The sequence below is a fragment of the Scyliorhinus torazame genome, chromosome 10, assembly GCF_047496885.1.
Source record: "Scyliorhinus torazame isolate Kashiwa2021f chromosome 10, sScyTor2.1, whole genome shotgun sequence".
In the NCBI taxonomy this organism is placed as follows: domain Eukaryota; kingdom Metazoa; phylum Chordata; class Chondrichthyes; order Carcharhiniformes; family Scyliorhinidae; genus Scyliorhinus; species Scyliorhinus torazame.
In genome coordinates this window covers 158,687,057-158,705,134 of record NC_092716.1, presented here as the reverse complement: position 1 = coordinate 158,705,134, position 18,078 = coordinate 158,687,057, and positions in this window count along the sequence as shown.

Sequence of the window (18,078 nt, the reverse complement as noted above, 5' to 3'; positions counted from 1 at the left end):
GGGTCACACCAGTGCTGTGCTGGCCGCCTGTAGGAGTCAGAATCGCTGCTCCTGAGGGCATGTTGACGCCGTCGAGAAACGCCACGGCGTTTATGACGGCGTCAACGCCTAGCCTCAGGATCAGAGAATCCCGCCCCAGGACTTCCAGGTTTCCTGAACTTCATTGCATGTTGATGTAAGCCTACGTGTGACAATAATTAAGATTATTATTATTATAATTCCTCCCTTGTGTTCTAAAATCCCAGCCCAGAGAGTATCAAAGCGCCCAGAGACTGTAACAAAAAATATGTGCAGATTTATCAGATGAGGTGTCCAATTCCCCCCTACCTTAATAGTCTATGAAGTAACTGAATGCCTGTTTGTTGCACTGGTCCAAAATATGTTTCCTCTCACTGCTAAGTTTAATCTAGGGCAACAAATATGAGACACATATCTTTAAGAACCATTGTACAGGAAATAAAGATATGAAGACTATCTGCAGTCGCAAGACATTAGAATCACAGAGCAGAATTTTCAATTGACAGAGGGTGCAAACAGGTGGGTTGGCACACATTGAAAATGAAGTTCCTGGAGAGCATCAATGTGCCCTGACCCTACAGAACACAATGCAACTTTCAGAGGGAGAATGGAAGAGGGCAAAAGGGACCCGATTTGCCTCCAATTAATGGGCCATTAAACTCCTTGAGAAGCTGGTATATGAACCGGAGAGAGGGGGAGGCCAAACCTGAACAATCAGCTATATGTTGATGCACCTTTATCAGGTTCAATGCAGGGAGCAGCAAAGTCTTTCTTGACATCAGAAAAAATTTGAATTTTGCCAAAAGGTCTGCAGTAATGTTTGCTTGACCAGCTGACCCATTATCAGAGCATTTATGTTTCTGACTTTCTGAATTCCTGCTATCTTGTGCAAAGGAGTTTTCATGGCTGGCAACTGCCATTGATTTTCCTGCTCCAACAGGCACCTCCCGCCTCTTGGCTGAGTTTGGGACCACTAATTGGGCACTGAGCTCACCTTCGGCCCAATTAGGGCATTAATTTGTGTCACGTGAGTGATGCTGATGCGGTGTGGGATTAGGACCCAGAAATGATCTGAGTGTTGGGTTCCCAACCCCGATTTGAAAATCAAACCCATAAACATACACCCAGGGAAGCCATTCAGCCTAATGTGCCTCTGTTGGCTCTTTGAAAGAGCAATCCAATTAGTCCCACTCTCCTGCTCTTTTCCCACATCTCTGAAGATGAATGACATTAGAAAGGAACAGAAACAGAAATTGTTGCAAATACACAATAGGCCAATCTCTGTCAATATTGCAGGCAATTCAGACTTCTTCCCACCTGAGAGATGAAGAATTAACAGACATTTTATTAAGGTTGGAAAAATAGAGATAAAGGGTCTAGGGGCGTGAACTAAAGTACAAACAGATACACTAATCATGGACAGGGAGTTAAAGTAACTGTAAACTACTTGAAATAAGAAGATGTAAAATGATGGCATCCATCCATCTTGGTGTCAATGGATTGCGCCTGGGGTGTATATCACTCCTGTATCGGACATTTGTTGCGACTGCAGAGGACAATTTAAAATTGGCAGTCTCTTCCGCAGCTGGCACAGATGAATGGCGCGGCCTGAGGTCGACTGATCTTTTTTCCTTTTGGCAGGCTCTCTCTTCCATTACCTGGTCATTTCTTTTGTCCTCTGTTGTTTCTGTGCTCTTCCTGACTGCTTGTCTCCAGACACTCCAGTCAGCAGTGTGGACTTTGCATGTGTAGCACAATCAATCACTCACGAGACGAGATGAGAAGGAGTCAATCGATGGCTTTATTACGCAGACGTGTTCCCCAGCAGCACAGTTACAGAATGCGGCTGCTGGGAGAACCCGGGCTCTTATACTCTGCCTTACTGGGTGGAGCCAGTAGGCGGCTGATCCAATCGGGACCCGGCGTCTATCCACCCATAGCCTCTCGGCATCACAGGGTATCGTAATACCCCTAATGCATACCACCACATTCACCCCTTGTTAAAAAAGAACCCGGCGGGGGTAGTGGGCCGTATGGTGGTACGGGTTTTCAGAATCGGTACCTGGGATGCCACTAACACAGTGGCTATGCTCCAATATCAAACTACTAGCACTATTTACAATGCCGCTTTTACTGGGCAACTGAATTATTTACAGAGGCATTTCTTGCTTTGTTATAATGATTCGATGAGTCGAATGGGTGCCCTTGTCGTCCTCCCCGATCGTCTCAGCCCCGGCGGTGATGCAGGCGCTGGCTCGGGCACTGTCGTCTCTGGGAGCGTAGCGATGTCTCTTCCTGCTTCACTACCCCTAGGCGGGGCCGGGGGTAGGACCGATCCACCCAGGAAGGACTGATCCACCCGGGAAGGGAGCGGCTGTGGGGCGCGCCGGTGGGAGGGAGAGGGTGATTGGTGTTGGGAGTGTGTGTGTAGATCTGGCGGGTGCCAGGTCCCGCAGAGAGACCGTGTCCTGTCGGCTGCCGGGGCACGCCACGTAGGCGTACTGAGGGTTCGCGTGGAGGAGGTGAACCCTCTCGACCAACGGGTCCGATTTGTATACCCGCACATGTTTTCGGAGCAGGATGGGTCCCAGGGCGGCCAGCCAGGTCGGGAGTGACGTTCCGGAGGAGGACTTCCTAGGGAAGACAAGGAGGCGTTCGTGAGGTGTTTGATTTGTTGTGGTACACAGCAGCGACCGGATGGAGTGGAGGGCGTCCGGGAGGACTTCCTGCCAGCGGGGGACTGGGAGATTTCTGGACCGTTGGGCCAGCAGGATGGTCTTCCAGACCGTTCCGTTCTCCCTCTCTACCTGTCCGTTACCCCGGGGGTTGTAACTGGTCGTCCTGCTTGAGGCAATCCCCTTGCTGAGCAGGAATTGACGCAGTTCGTCGCTCATGAAGTAGGACCCCCTATCGCTATGTATGTAGGCGGGGAAACCGAACAGTGTAAAGATGGTGCAGAGTGCTTTAATGACCATGGCCGCATTCATGTCAGGGCAGGGGATGGCGAATGGGAAATGGGAGTTCTCGTCAACGACTTTCAGGAAGTACGTGTTGCGGTCGGTGGAGGGGAGGGGGCCTTTGAAGTCCAGACTGAGGTGTTCAAAGGGACGGGAAGCCTTTATCAGGTGCGCTTTATCTGGCCGTTAGAAATGCGGCTTGCACTCTGCGCAGATCTGGCAGTTCCTGGCGGCGGTCCTGACCTTCTCAATGGAGTAGGGCAGGTTGCGGGTCTTCACGAAGTGATAAAACCGAGTGACCCCCCCCCCCCCCCCCCCCCGGGTGGCAGAGGTCCTCGTGGAGGGTTCGGAGGCGGTCCACTTGTGCGTTGGCACATGTGCCGCGGGATAGGGCATCAGGAGGCTCGTTTAGCTTCCCGGGACAATACAAGATCTCATAGTTATAGGTGGAGAGTTCGATCCACCACCGCAAGATCTTTGTCGTTCTTGATCTTGCCCCGCTGTGCATTATTGAACATGAAAGCAACCGACCGTTGGTCAGTGAGGAGAGTGAATCTCCTGCCGGCCAGGTAATGCCTCAAATGTCGCACAGCTTCCACTATGGCCTGGGCCTCCTTTTCCACTGAGGAGTGGCGGATTTCTGAGGCGTGGAGGGTGCGTGAGAAAAAGGCCACGGGTCTGCCCGCTTGGTTGAAGGTGGCCACCAGAGCTACGTCGGACACGTCGCTCTCGACTTGGAAAGGGAGAGACTCGTTGACCGTGTGCATCGTGGCCTTTGCGATATCCTCTTTGATGCGACTGAAGGCCTGGTGGGCCTCTGTCGACAGGGGAAAGACAGTGGACTGAATTAGCGGACGGGCCTTGTCCGCGTAGCTGGGGACCCACTGGGCATAATAAGAGAAAAAGCCCAGGCATCGTTTCAGGGCCTTGGAGCAGTGAGGGAGGGGGAACTCCATAAGGGGGCGCATGCATTCCGGGTCTGGGCCTATAACTCCGTTTCGCACTACGTAGCCGAGGATGGCTAGCCAGTCGGTGCTAAACACGCATTTCTCCCTGTTGTATGTGAGATTCAGGGCGTTTGCGGTCTGGAGGAATTTTCTGAGGTTGGCGTCGTGGTCCTGCTGGTCGTGGCCGTAGATGGTGAAGATTCACCAGACTGATTTCTGGAAGAGAGGGACTGTGCTGTGAGGAGAATACTGTGTTCAGTTCTGGTCATCCTATTATAGGAAGGATACTTTTAAACTAGAAAGAGGGCAGAAGAGATTTACGAGAACTTGATGGTCTCAGTTATAAGGAGAGGCTGAATAGGCTGGGACTTTTTTCCCTGGAGCGTAGGAGGCTTAAGGGTGGTCTTATAGAGGTCTATGAAATAATGATGAGCATAGATAAGGCAGATCGTCAACATCTTTTCCCAAAAGTAGAGGAGTCTAGAACTAGAGGGCATAGGTTTAAGGTGAGAGGGGAGAGATACAAAAGAGACGAGAGGGGACATTTTTTCACACAGAGAGTGGTGAACATCTGGAATGGGCTGCCGAAGGTAGAGGCGGGTACAATTTTTTCCTTTAAAAAGCAGTTAAGACAGTTACATGGGCAGAGTGGGAATAGAGGGATATCGGCCAACTGCGGGCAAATGGGACTAGCTTAGTGATAGAAACTGGGCGGCATGGACAAGCTGGGCCGAAGGGCCTATTTCTATGCTGTAAATATTTATGACTCTATGAATCTTGCTCTTTCCAAGGGCCGGTGCAGACCCGATGGGCTGAATGGCCTCCTTCTGCACTGTAAATTCTATGATTCTCTGAAGAATGTGAGGTTATCTCATTGAAACAGCTGTATTGTGGTCAGACCTGCACCGTCAGGGAGGGGGGTACATGCATGGCTGATAATTGCAAAATTAAGTGAGCTGGAAGCTCTTAAAGGGATGTTGTTCACCCTTAAAGGGGAGTTTGATATAATTGGCGTCTCCAGGAGTGAATTGCAGATATGTTCGCTGCCAGATATCTCTGCCTGGCAGAGTTCTGTTTCAAAGGAGCAGCAAGTTGCAATCACCATCGGCACAAGAAAATGTTTTAATTGTCTCTGAATAAAGCTTAAGCTTTTTTCCATAGAGCTCAGTCGCTGCCTGTGCAGTTCAGCAGATGCGCCAAAAGACAGGTCTCCTGTGGCGTATTGAGATACCCTCAATTACAACTCGAGAGAGATGATTGGTAATACAAAGGCTTTAATTAGCAGAGAACCAGTCAGCTACCGAGAGGTGTGCTCACTGCACACTGCCCACTGGATATTATCTTATATATGGCTCCCTGGGGGGGTGGAGCCGGAGGCGGAGTCCCCCAGGGTTCCAAACCCAGTGATAAAGGGATCATTACATTAAAGGTGCAGTAACCATTCATCACATTCACCCCCTGTTTTAAAAGAAAACACAGAGTCCGTTGGGGGTGAAGTGGAATTACATGTCCAGTCTTTTGGGTGGTCTGATTGTCCTTGGTGACCTTCTCAGCTCCGGCGGTGGTGCGGCGGACATGGGCGTCTTCAGTGGGGGTATATCCGGGAGCATGGTGGTCTGAGCCTTTGCCCGTGGTGGAGCAGGGAGGGTATCCGGGGTAACTAAGGTGATTGGTGCCGGCGGGGGGGAGGGGGCACTATCAGTGTTAGCAGCCGGTGCGGCAGGGGAGCGTCGGTGGGAGAACCAGCGGGTGCCAGGTCTCGCAGGGAAACTGTGTCTTGCCTTCCGTCGAGGTGCTCGACGTAGGCGTATTGGGGGTTCGCATGCAGCAGCTGGACCCTCTCGACTAGAGGGTCCTTCTTATGGCTCCTTGCGTGCCTCCGGATTAGAACTGGTCCCGAAGTCGTCAGCCAACGTGGAAGCGAGACCCCAGAGGTGGACTTCCTGGGGAAGACAAACAAGCGATTGTGAGAGGTCTCGTTCGTGGCCGTGCAGAGGAGTGACCTAATGGAGTGGAGGGCATCGGGTAGGACCTCCTGCCAGCGGATAGTTGGGAGACTTCTTGACCATAGGGCTAGAAGGACAGCCTTCCAAACTGTCGCGTTCTCCCTCTCCACCTGCCCGTTTCCCCGCGGGTTATAGCTGGTCATTCTGCTCGAGGCGATGCCCTTGTTGAGCAGATACTGACGCAGCTCATCGCTCATGAACGATGTAAACCGGTCGCTGTGGATATAGGTGGGGAAACCGAACAGGGTGAAGATGCTGTGCAGAGCCTTGATTACGGTGGCCAAGGTCATATCGGAGCAGGGGACAGCGAATGGGAAGCGGGAGAATTCGTCGATGACAGTGAGGAAGTAGATGTTGCGGTTGGTGGACGGGAGGGGCCCTTTGAAGTCCACGCTTAGTCGCTCAAAGGGTCCAGACGCTTTCACCAGGCGAGCCTTGTCTGGTCGGTAGAGGTGCGGTTTGCACTGTGCACAGATCTGGCAAGCCTTGGTCATGGCCTTGACCTCCTCGGTGGAGTAAGGTAGATTGCGGGACTTGATAAAATGAGCAAGCCGGGTGATCCCCTGGTGACAGAGGTCATCGTGGATGGCCCTCAGGCGGTCTTTCTGCACGTTGGCGCACGTGCCGCGGGACAGGGCATCTGGAGACTCGTTGAGCTTCCCCGGACGATATGTAATATTGTACGCGTAGGTGGAGAGTGTGATCCTCCACCTCAAAATGTTATCATTTTTTATTTTGCCCCGCTGTGCGTTCTCAAACATGAAGGCTACCGACCGTTGGTCGGTGGCGGGGGCAAACCTCCTACCGGCTAGGTAGTGACTCCAGTGCTGCACGGTCTCCACAATGGCTTGTGCCCCCTTCTCGACTGCAGAGTGCCGAATTTCCGAGGCGGTGAGGGTTCGGGAGAAAAATGCTACTGGCCTGCCTGCCTGGTTGAGGGTAGCAGCCAGGGCAATGTCTGATGCATCGCTTTGTACCTGAAAGGGGATGGTTTCGTCCACCACATGCATGGCGCCCTTGATGATATCGGCCTTGATACGACTGAAGGCAAACCGGGCATCAGCCGTCAGGGGAAAAACCGTGGTCTTAATGAATGGTCGGGCTTTGTACGCATATCTGGGGACCCACTGGGCATAATAGGAAAAGTACCGTTTGAGTGCCTTGAGGCTACGGGGAAGGGGGAGTTCCTTAAGGGGGCGCATGCAATCGGGGTCTGGGCCTAGGACCCCGTTTTCCACGAGGTAGCCGAGGATGGCTAGTCGGGTTGTGTGGAAAACGCATTTCTCTTTGGTGTAGGTCAAATTGAGGGCCCAGGAGGTCTGGAGGAACTTTTTTAGGTTTGCGTCGTGGTCCTGCTGGTCATGGCCGCAGATGGTGACATTGTCCAAGTACATGTAAGTTGCCCGTAAGCCGTACTGGTCCACCATTTGGTCCATTGACCTTTGAAAAATGGAGACTCCATTTGTGACGCCAAAAGGGACCCTGAGGAAGTGAAAAAGCCGTCCGGCTGCTTCGAAGGCCGTGTAGGGGCGGTCCTCCGGGCGGATAGGGAGCTGATGGTAGGCGGATTTTAGGTCAACCGCGGAGAATACCTGGTACTAGGCAATCTGGTTAACCATTTTTGCAATGGGGGGAAGGAGGTACGCATCGAGTTGCGTAAAACAGTTTATGGTCTAACTATAGTCCACCACCATCCGTATCTTTTTCCCAGACTGGACTACCAATACTTGAGCTCTCCAGGGGCTGTTGCTAGCCTCTATGACCCTTCTTTCAGCAACCGCTGAACCTCTGACTTGATGAAAGTCATGTCTTGGGCACTGTACCGCCGACTCCTGGTGGCAACGGGCTTATGGTCGGGGATGAGGTTCGCGAAGAGGGGGGGTGGTGCAACTTTAAGTGTTGCCAGGCTACATACCGTGAGTGGGGGCAGGGGTCCGCCGAACTTCAGTGTCAGGCTTCAGTGGCTACACTGAAAGCCCAGACTGAGCAACAGGGGGGCGCAGAAGTGAGGGATGATATAAAGTTTGGCGCTCTGGATCGCGAGGTTCATGACACAATACCCCGTGATTTGGACCGAGTGGGACCCGGAGGCGAGGGCGATAGTTTGGGAGGCAGGATAGGTACGCAAGGAGCAGCGCCTTACAGTTTCTGGGTGGATAAAGCTCTCCGTGCAGGGGGTGTCGTGCCCGTTGATTTGGACCTGCACCGTGGAGTTCCGCAGGTGCTTTGGCCGTGATTGGTCGAGGGTGATCGCTCCCAGTTGCGGGTAGTCAGAGTCATCAGCTGAGTCGGATTCACAAAATGGCCGCCGCCATCGGCCGCATGTGTCGGATTTAAAAAAAAAAAAATATTTTATTGAAAATTTTTGGTCAACCATCACAGTACATTGTGTATCCTTTACACAATAATATAACAGTATAAATAACAATGACCTGTTTTATAAACAAAGAATAAATAATATATAACGAAAACTAAAACTAAATGGCAACTGCCTTGTCTCAGATAAACACTCTCCAAAAATATGATTTAACAGTCCAATATACAATTATTTATAGCAACGACCTATACATATTATACATATATATTAACAACCCTGAGAGTCCTTCTGGTTCCTCCCCCCCCCCCCCCCCCCCCCCCCCCCGGGCTGCTGCTGCTACCTTCTTCTTTTCCATTTCCTCTACCTTTCTGTGAGGTATTCGACGAACGGTTGCCACCGCCTGGTGAACCCTTGAGCCGATCCCCTTAGGACGAACTTAATCCGTTCCAGCTTTATAAACCCTGCCATGTAATTTATCCAGGTCTCCACCCCCGGGGGCTTGGCTTCCTTCCACATCAACAGTATTCTGCGCCGGGCTACTAGGGACGCAAAGGCCAAAACATCGGCCTCTCTCGCCTCCTGTACTCCCGGCTCTTGTGCAACCCCAAATATAGCCAACCCCCAGCTTGGTTCGACCTGGACCCCCACTACTTTCGAAAGCACCTTTGTCACCCCCATCCAGAACCCCTGTAGTGCCGGACATGACCAGAACATGTGGGTGTGATTCGCTGGGCTTCTCGAGCATCTCGCACACATATCCTCTACCCCAAAAAATTTACTGAGCCGTGCTCCAGTCATATGCGCCCTGTGTAACACCTTAAATTGAATCAGGCTTAGCCTGGCACACGAGGACGATGAGTTTACCCTACTTCGGGCATCCGCCCACAGCCCCTCCTCAATCTCCTCCCCCAGCTCTTCTTCCCATTTCCCTTTCAGCTCATCTACCATAATCTCCCCCTCGTCCCTCATTTCCCTATATATATCTGACACCTTACCGTCCCCCACCCATGTCTTTGAGATCACTCTGTCCTGCACCTCATTCATCGGGAGCTGCGGGAATTCCCTCACCTGTTGCCTCGCAAAAGCCCTCAGTTGCATATCCTGGAATGCATTCCCTTGGGGCAACCCATATTTCTCGGTCAGCGCTCCCAGACTTGCGAACTTCCCATCCACAAACAGATCTTTCAGTTGCGTTACTCCTGCTCTTTGCCACATTCCAAATCCCCCATCCATTCTCCACGGGGCAAACCTATGGTTATTTCTTATCGGGGACCCCACCAAGGCTCCCGTCTTTCCCCTATGCCGTCTCCACTGTCCCCAAATTTTCAAAGTCGCCACCACCACCGGGCTTGTGGTGTATTTCTTCGGTGAGAACGGCAATGGGGCCGTCACCATAGCTTGTAGCCTAGTCCCCCTACAGGACGCCCTCTCCAATCTCTTCCACGCCGCTCCCTCCTCTTCTCCCATCCACTTACTCACCATTGAGATATTGGCGGCCCAGTAGTACTCACTTAGGCTCGGTAATGCCAGCCCCCCACTATCCCTACTACGCTGTAAGAATCCCTTCCTCACTCTCGGGGTCTTCCCGGCCCACACAAAACTCATGATACTCTTTTCGATCCTTTTGAAAAAAGCCTTCGTGATCACCACCGGGAGGCACTGAAACACAAAGAGGAATCTCGGGAGGACTACCATTCTAACCGCCTGCACCCTCCCTGCCAGTGACAGGGATACCATGTCCCATCTCTTGAAGTCCTCCTCCATTTGTTCCACCAATCGCGTTAAATTTAACCTATGCAATGTACCCCAATTCTTGGCTATCTGGATCCCCAAGTAACGAAAGTCCCTTGTTACCTTCCTCAGCGGAAAGTCCTCTATTTCTCTGCTCTGCTCCCCTGGATGCACCACAAACAACTCACTTTTCCCCATGTTCAGTTTATATCCTGAGAATTCTCCAAACTCCCGAAGTGTCCGCATTATCTCTGGCATCCCCTCCGCCGGGTCCGCTACATATAACAACAAATCATCCGCATATAGAGATACCCGGTGTTCTTCTCCTCCTCTAAGTACTCCCTTCCACTTCTTGGAACCCCTCAATGCTATTGCCAGGGGCTCAATCGCCAGTGCAAACAATAATGGGGACAGAGGGCATCCCTGCCTTGTCCCTCTATGGAGCCGAAAGTATGCAGATCCCCGTCCATTCGTGACCACACTCGCCACTGGGGCCCTATACAACAACTGCACCCATCCAACATACTCATCTCCAAAACCAAATCTCCTCAGCACCTCCCACAGATAATCCCACTCCACTCTATCAAATGCTTTCTCGGCATCCATCGCCACCACTATCTCCGCTTCCCCCTCTGGTGGGGGCATCATCATTACCCCTAGCAGCCTCCGTATATTCGTATTCAGCTGTCTCCCCTTCACAAAACCAGTTTGGTCCTCATGGACCATCCTCGGGACACAATCCTCTATCCTCATTGCCATTACCTTGGCCAGAATCTTAGCGTCTACATTTAGGAGGGAAATAGGTCTATAGGACCCACATTGTAGCGGGTCCTTTTCCTTCTTTAGGAGAAGCGATATCATTGCCTCTGACATAGTCGGGGGCAGCTGTCCCCTTTCCTTTGCCTCATTAAAGGTCCTCATCAGTAGCGGGGCGAGCAAGTCCATATATTTCCTGTAAAATTCAACTGGGAATCCATCCGGTCCCGGAGCCTTCCCCACCTGCATGCTCCTAATTCCTTTCACTAATTCCTCTATTTCAATCTGTGCTCCCAGTCCCACCCTTTCCTGCTCCTCCACCTTGGGAAATTCCAGCCGGTCCAGAAAGCCCATCATTCTCTCCCTCCCATCCGGGGGTTGAGCTTCGTATAATTTTTTATAAAATGCCTTGAACACTCCATTCACTCTCTCCGCTCCCCGCTCCATCTCTCCTTCCTCATCCCTCACTCCCCCTATTTCCCTCGCTGCTCCCCTTTTCCTCAATTGGTGGGCCAGCAACCTGCTCACCTTCTCCCCATATTCGTACTGTACACCCTGTGCCTTCCTCCACTGTGCCTCTGCAGTACCTGTTGTCAGCAAGTCAAATTCTACGTGTAGCCTTTGCCTTTCCCTGTACAGTCCCTGCTCTGGTGCCTCCGCATATTGCCTGTCCACCCTCAGAAGTTCTTGCAGCAACCGCTCCCGTTCCCTACTCTCCTGCTTTCCTTTATGTGCCCTTATTGATATCAGCTCCCCTCTAACCACTGCCTTCAGCGCCTCCCAGACCACTCCCACCTGGACCTCCCCATTATCATTGAGTTCCAAGTACTTTTCAATGCACCCCCTCACCCTTAGACACACCCCCTCATCTGCAATTAGTCCCATGTCCATTCTCCAGGGTGGGCGCCCTTCTGTTTCCTCCCCTATCTCCAAGTCCACCCAATGTGGAGCGTGATCCGAAATGGCTATAGCCGTATACTCCTTTCCCCTCACCTTCGGGATCAACGCCCTTCCCAAAACAAAAAAGTCTATTCGCGAATAGACTTTGTGGACATAGGAGAAAAACGAAAACTCCTTACTCCTAGGTCTGCTAAATCTCCACGGGTCTACTCCTCCCATCTGCTACATAAAATCTTTAAGCACCTTGGCTGCTGCCGGCCTCCTTCCAGTCCTGGACCTCGACCTGTCCAGCCCTGGTTCCAACACCGTATTGAAATCTCCCCCCATTACCAACTTTCCCACCTCTAGGTCTGGGATGCGTCCTAGCATACGCTTCATAAAATTGGCATCATCCCAGTTCGGGGCATATACGTTTACCAAAACCACCGCCTCCCCCTGTAATTTGCCACTCACCATCACGTATCTGCCCCCGCTATCCTCCACTATAGTCTTTGCCTCAAACATTACCCGCTTCCCCACTAATATAGCCACCCCCCTGTTTTTCGCATCTAGCCCCGAATGGAACACCTGCCCCACCCAACCTTTGCGTAGTCTCACCTGGTCTATCAGTTTCAAGTGCGTTTCCTGTAACATAACCACGTCTGCCTTAAGTTTCTTAAGGTGTGCAAGTACCCGTGCCCTCTTTATCGGCCCGTTCAGCCCTCTCACGTTCCACGTGATCAGCCGGATTGGGGGGCTTTTTACCCCCCCCCCTTGTCGATTAGCCATCCCCTTTTTCCAGCTCCTCACCCGGTTCCCACGCAGCTGTGTCCCCCCCCAGGCGGTGCCCCCCCCGCCCATCCCACCCCATGCCAGCTCCCCCCTCTCCCCAGCAGCAGCCCAATAATTCCCCCCTTCCACCCCCCCCCCCGCTAGATCCCCCACTAGCGTAGTTACACCCCCTATGTTGCTCCCAGAAGTCAGCAAACTCTGGCCGACCTCGGCTTCCCCCGTGACCTCGGCTCGCACCGTGCGACGCCCCCTCCTTCCTGCTTCCCTATTCCCGCCATGATTGTCATAGCGCGGGAACAGAGCCCGCGCTTCCCCCTTGGCCCCGCCCCCAATGGCCAACGCCCCATCTCCTCCACCTCCTTTCCTCCCCCCACCACCTCCTGTGGAAGAAAGAAAAGTTACCACATCGCAGGATTAATAACATAAAACTCCTCTTTCCCCCCTTTTTACCCCCCTCTTCGCCCCCCATACTCGCCCCACCACTTTGTTTCAAACATTCTTTTTTTAATAACCCGCTCATTCCAATTTTTCTTCCACGATAAAAGTCCACGCCTCATCCGCCGTCTCAAAGTAGTGGTGCCTCCCTTGATATGTGACCCACAGTCTTGCCGGTTGCAGCATTCCGAATTTTATCTTCTTTTTGTGAAGCACCGCTTTGGCCCGATTAAAGCTCGCCCTCCTTCTCGCCACCTCCGCACTCCAGTCTTGGTATACGCGGATCACCGCGTTCTCCCACTTACTGCTCCGAGTTTTCTTTGCCCATCTAAGGACCATCTCTCTATCCTTAAAACGGAGGAATCTCACCACTATGGCTCTAGGAATTTCTCCTGCTCTCGGTCCTCGCGCCATCACTCGGTATGCTCCCTCCACCTCCAGCGGACCCGCCGGGGCCTCCTCTCCCATTAACGAGTGCAGCATCGTGCTCACATATGCCCCGACGTCCGCTCCCTCCGCACCTTCAGGAAGACCAAGAATCCTTAGGTTGTTCCTCCTCGCGTTGTTCTCCAGCGCCTCCAGCCTTTCCACACATCGTTTATGGTGTGCCTCGTGCATCGCCGTCTTCACCACCAGGCCCTGTATTTCATCCTCATTCTCGGCAGCCTTTGCCTTCACGACCCGAAGCTCCCGCTCCTGGGTCTTTTGCTCCTTCTTTAGCCCTTCGATCGCCTGTAATATCGGGGCCAACAGCTCCTTCTTCATTTCCTTTTTGAGTTCTTCCACGCAGCGTTTCAAAAACTCGTGTTGTTCAGGGCCCCATATTAAACTGCCACCTTCCGACGCCATCTTGGTTTTTGCTTGCCTTCCTTGCCGCTGCTCTAAAGGATCCACCGCAATCCGGCCACCTTCCTCTCCTTTTTTCATCCGTATCCAGGGGGGATTCCCTTCTGGTTCACCGCACAGTACTTTTAGCCGTTAAAATTGCCGTTGGGGCTCTTATTAAGAGCCCAAAAGTCCGTTCCACCGGGAGCTGCCGAAACGTGCGACTCAGCTGGTCATCGTTGCACCCGGAAGTCATGTATCGGATTTTGAAGATGGCCACCGCCAAGATGGCCACCCCCATGACTTGCACGAGGCTGATGATGCGTCAGATGGAGGCGTGTCCAGCCAGCGCGCAGCCGCGTTGCGGGGCCAGTGGGCCTGGGAGTTCGATTTTTGGGCCTGATGAGACTTTTGTTTCTGGGCCTTGGGCCCAGCCAGGCAGACCTTTGCGAAATGCCCCTTCTTTCCGCAGTCATTGCAGATAGTGGAGCGGGCTGGGCAAAGCTGACGTGGGTGCTGGCCTTGCCCACTGAAATAGCAAGGTGTGCCCCCGGTGTGAGCGGGTCGCCGCGTAGCGCAGGCCTGTATCGTGGCTGAGTCTGGAGGGGACCGAGAGGGGTTTGCAGGGTCTGTGGAGTATGTGCGGAGATTCTGGTGGGCCACTTCCAGAGAGGAGGCGAGCGTTACCTTGCCTTGAAGGTCTTTTGCTCTGTCTTTGAGGAGTCGCTGCCAGATGTATGTGGATCGTATACTGGACACGAAAGCATCTCGGATGTGCAAGTTCATGTGGACATCTGCCGTCTCCTCCTTGTGGTTGCAGTTACTAGCGAGCGCGGTGAGTCTTTCCATGTACTCGTCTAGCGTTTTGCCGGAGCGCTGCTGGCAGGTCAAGAGCAAATGTCGGACGTGTACCTTGTTTATTGGCTTAACGAAGCGCTTCCACAGGTTTTCGACCGCCGCCTCATACATGATGGCCTTCTCGATCGCGGAGGAGAGTCTGTGGCCCACCCGGGCATGTAGTAGGCTCAGCTTGCGGGGTCCTTCGACTGTAGTGTCCGAGGAGTTCAGGTAGGCCTCAAAACGCCGAAGCCAGTATTTCAACATTTCTGCGGCCTCCGGCAACCGAGCGTCCAAATTGAGCTTCTCCGGCTTTAGACCGCTGTCCATCTTGAAGTAGTCTGCTAATTAAATTGAGATAACCTCAATTACAACTCGAGAGAGATGATTGGTAATACAAAGGCTTTAATTAGCAGAGAACCAGTCAGCTACCGAGAAGTGTGCTCACTGCACGCTGCCCACTGGACATTATCTTATATATGGCTCCCTGGGCGGATGGAGCCGGAGGCGGAGTCCCCCAGGGTTCCAAACCCGGTCTTAAAGGGATCATTACATTAAAGGTGCAGTAACCATTCATCACACGAACCTAGGTTGAAGTAATGTGGTCTGTAAACATGAGCACTCGACAAACTCACCATACCAGGTGCTGTTAGATCTCAAGATATTTCACAGACATGGCAGGCAAAAGGCAGAAAATGTACAAGGAAATAAACATATTCAATTATCATCGGGGTAATCTCTCTTGCTCTTTTTGAAAATATGCCATGTGATTATTTATATCCCCTGAGAGAATAGGAGGACCTGGGTTTAACATTGTTTTCAAAAGATGACACCTCTGACAGTGCAGCAGTCCCTCAGTGCTGCACTGAAGCTTCAGCCTGGACATTTGTGTTCAAGTCTCCAGAGTGGGACTTGCGCGGTCACGAACCCGGCAATTTTCTGGCCAGACGTTTTATGTGGTGCAGCTGCTAGCCCCTCACCGGTCGCAGCATCGGTGAGGGGGCGCCGCTGATTTTTTTCCACATTAAATGCCATTGATCCTCCACACCTAGACGTGGTCAGTGACCCAGAGGAATGGGAGGCCGCCAAGGTGGAATTATGGCTAACCCAGGGCTCAGACAGACTCAGAGCTTGTGTGTGTATTTGCAACCCAGATAGCTAGACGCGATCGAAACCCCCGCTCGTTTGCATTCTAATGGCCCATTTCCCCAGAACAAAAGGACTATACTCAGGTAACCGATACAGATGCAGACTGACCGGCGCCACTCCCTTTGCTAAGAAAACCCAAACAGTCAAGGTCAATGACCGCTCAGGACATGCCCAGCCATCAAGGCACCCGCCCCTTTATTGGCCAAAATCGAAGGCAGTGATCGAAGCCTGTCGAAGTATTGGGTCCAAAGCTAAGGACCGCCCCAAAGAGCGCGAAATCCCAGAGGGATAAAAAGAGACACAGCCATGTATTTGGTCTCTCTTGGTCCCGGCCTACGCCTAAAACCAAGTGCAGCATTACGACCAGAAGACAAGTTCAAGACCAACGATCGCTACCAGATGGATGAGCCCAGCAGAAACAAAGCCACTTCTTCTACCCAGCCACACAAGATCCGAACAAAGGCCTTGTTCATCTGCAAAGAACCGGTTGCCCTGACGTTAAGTATAGGTTATTGTAGTTGTTAGGTGTAGATAACTTGTAGTGTTTTATGTTGCATGTTGAAGTAATCCTTGTGTGTAAATAAACTATCATTGAACTTGAACTGACTAACTGGTTGTTTGGTCTTTGATCGATATCCGGTAAATCATTGTGGTGGTATCATTTGATACCTGGTGACTCTGAAAAGCAATATTATCCTTAATAACTGCCATATCTAGTTAATTTGGCAACATTACTGGTGACTCCGGTGCCGAATTGGCAACGTTATTGGCAATGCTAGTGGGATAGTATTCCACGGATTAAAAAGAGCAACAGAGCCTGCTGAGTTGCGACTCCCTGTGACACGTGTGCCAACCCCCCAACACCACCCCGCACCCTCACCCCCACCACCCTCACCCCCACACCCACCCCCACCTCCACTCCCCCCGGTCTAATCATGTGTCTAACAGGATCTGCTGGGGATGGGACGGGTCCATCGAGCGACCCCTATCCAGCCAGTGCCACAGCCGGAGCCCCCCATGAACCGGGCACCAATGCTTCAAGCAACACGGACACCAGTCCCCCACCCGAGACTCAGGAGACCCCGGAGCTCGGGTTGGAGGATGACAGTGATTTTCCGTCACGGCTGTCTCCAACACCCTCCACCATCCCAGAGGCACTCACCTCGGTTGGGCATGTGAGGGAAGTGGCTCCTGGGACACCCTATGGTGTGCACCACACAGCTGCTCCGGTGCAGCAGGTGGAGGTAGGAACACCCGGGGGGCGGATGGTCAGAGGGCAGACCAACCCGAGGAACTAGAAACAGGTCTCGAGCTTCTGGAGCAAACAGACCCATCGAAAGTGGAGATGCAGTCGCAGAGCCGGGGACTACATGAGGGGTTGTCACCCTCAGGTGCAGTTGGAGGAGTCCAACCGCGTGCAGCATCAGGAGGTGGTGCTGACAATTTGTGCCCACAGGCCAACACCGCACGTGTGGCTTCTGCGGTGGAGGCATTGGTGGCGACGGTTTTGGCTACGGATCAGCATATCCAAGGCCTGGGGCGTTCTGTGCAGGCGCTGGCTGAGGCCCAGGACAGGATCATCGCCACACAGGCGACCATGTCCCAGAGCCACCTGGACATTGCAGTGGCGCTGCTGAGCATGGCTGGGAACATCGGCGGCATTTCCCAGGTGCTGGTCGACATGGCGCAGACACAGAAGGGGGTGGCCTTGTCCCAGAGGAAGATGGCACAGTCACTGGCTGATGTGACACAAACCCAGAAGGTAGTGGCACAGTCGCAGCGTGGTGTGGTGCAATTCAATGGATGATGTGGCAGTCAATGGGTGATGTGGCACAGTCCCAGACAGAGATGGTCAACTCCCTGTACTCCATGGCCACAAGCATGCAAACCCTGGTCAAGACCAGGGCAGCCTCCAGGACTGACAGCACCATCTGGTGGGGGAGCCTCAGGGGATGGCTCCACTTGCACCCCTGTCCCATGGAGTAGCCCGGGGCCCATAGGGCATACCGGGGAGGAGGAGGTGATGGGGCCTGTGCCGGTGACTACCGCAGGGGAGGTGCCGGAACACCGCAGCACCTCGGACACCCCCTCCTGTCCCTGGTTCATCTGGTGGACAGAGGGGAGAACCGGGCGGCACATCTCCACCTGGGACACCAAGCAGCAGCCAAGCCCATCCAGGCCCGGTCACCCCAGAAGACGCCCGCCAACAGGGACCCAGGTCGCAGGGCAGCAATTACAGCAGGCTTCTTCCACTCCTGCTGGGAACCATCTAGATCATCTGTGGAATTACCCTCCCCGACCGTCCCCACCACCACCACGATGAGACTGCGATGGAATGGCCAGCTCACATGCAGGGATCTCCCAGGTGGACGGTTGAAAGTGCTACCGTGGACAGGAGTCAGACGTTGCCAAACTATGTGGAACACTGC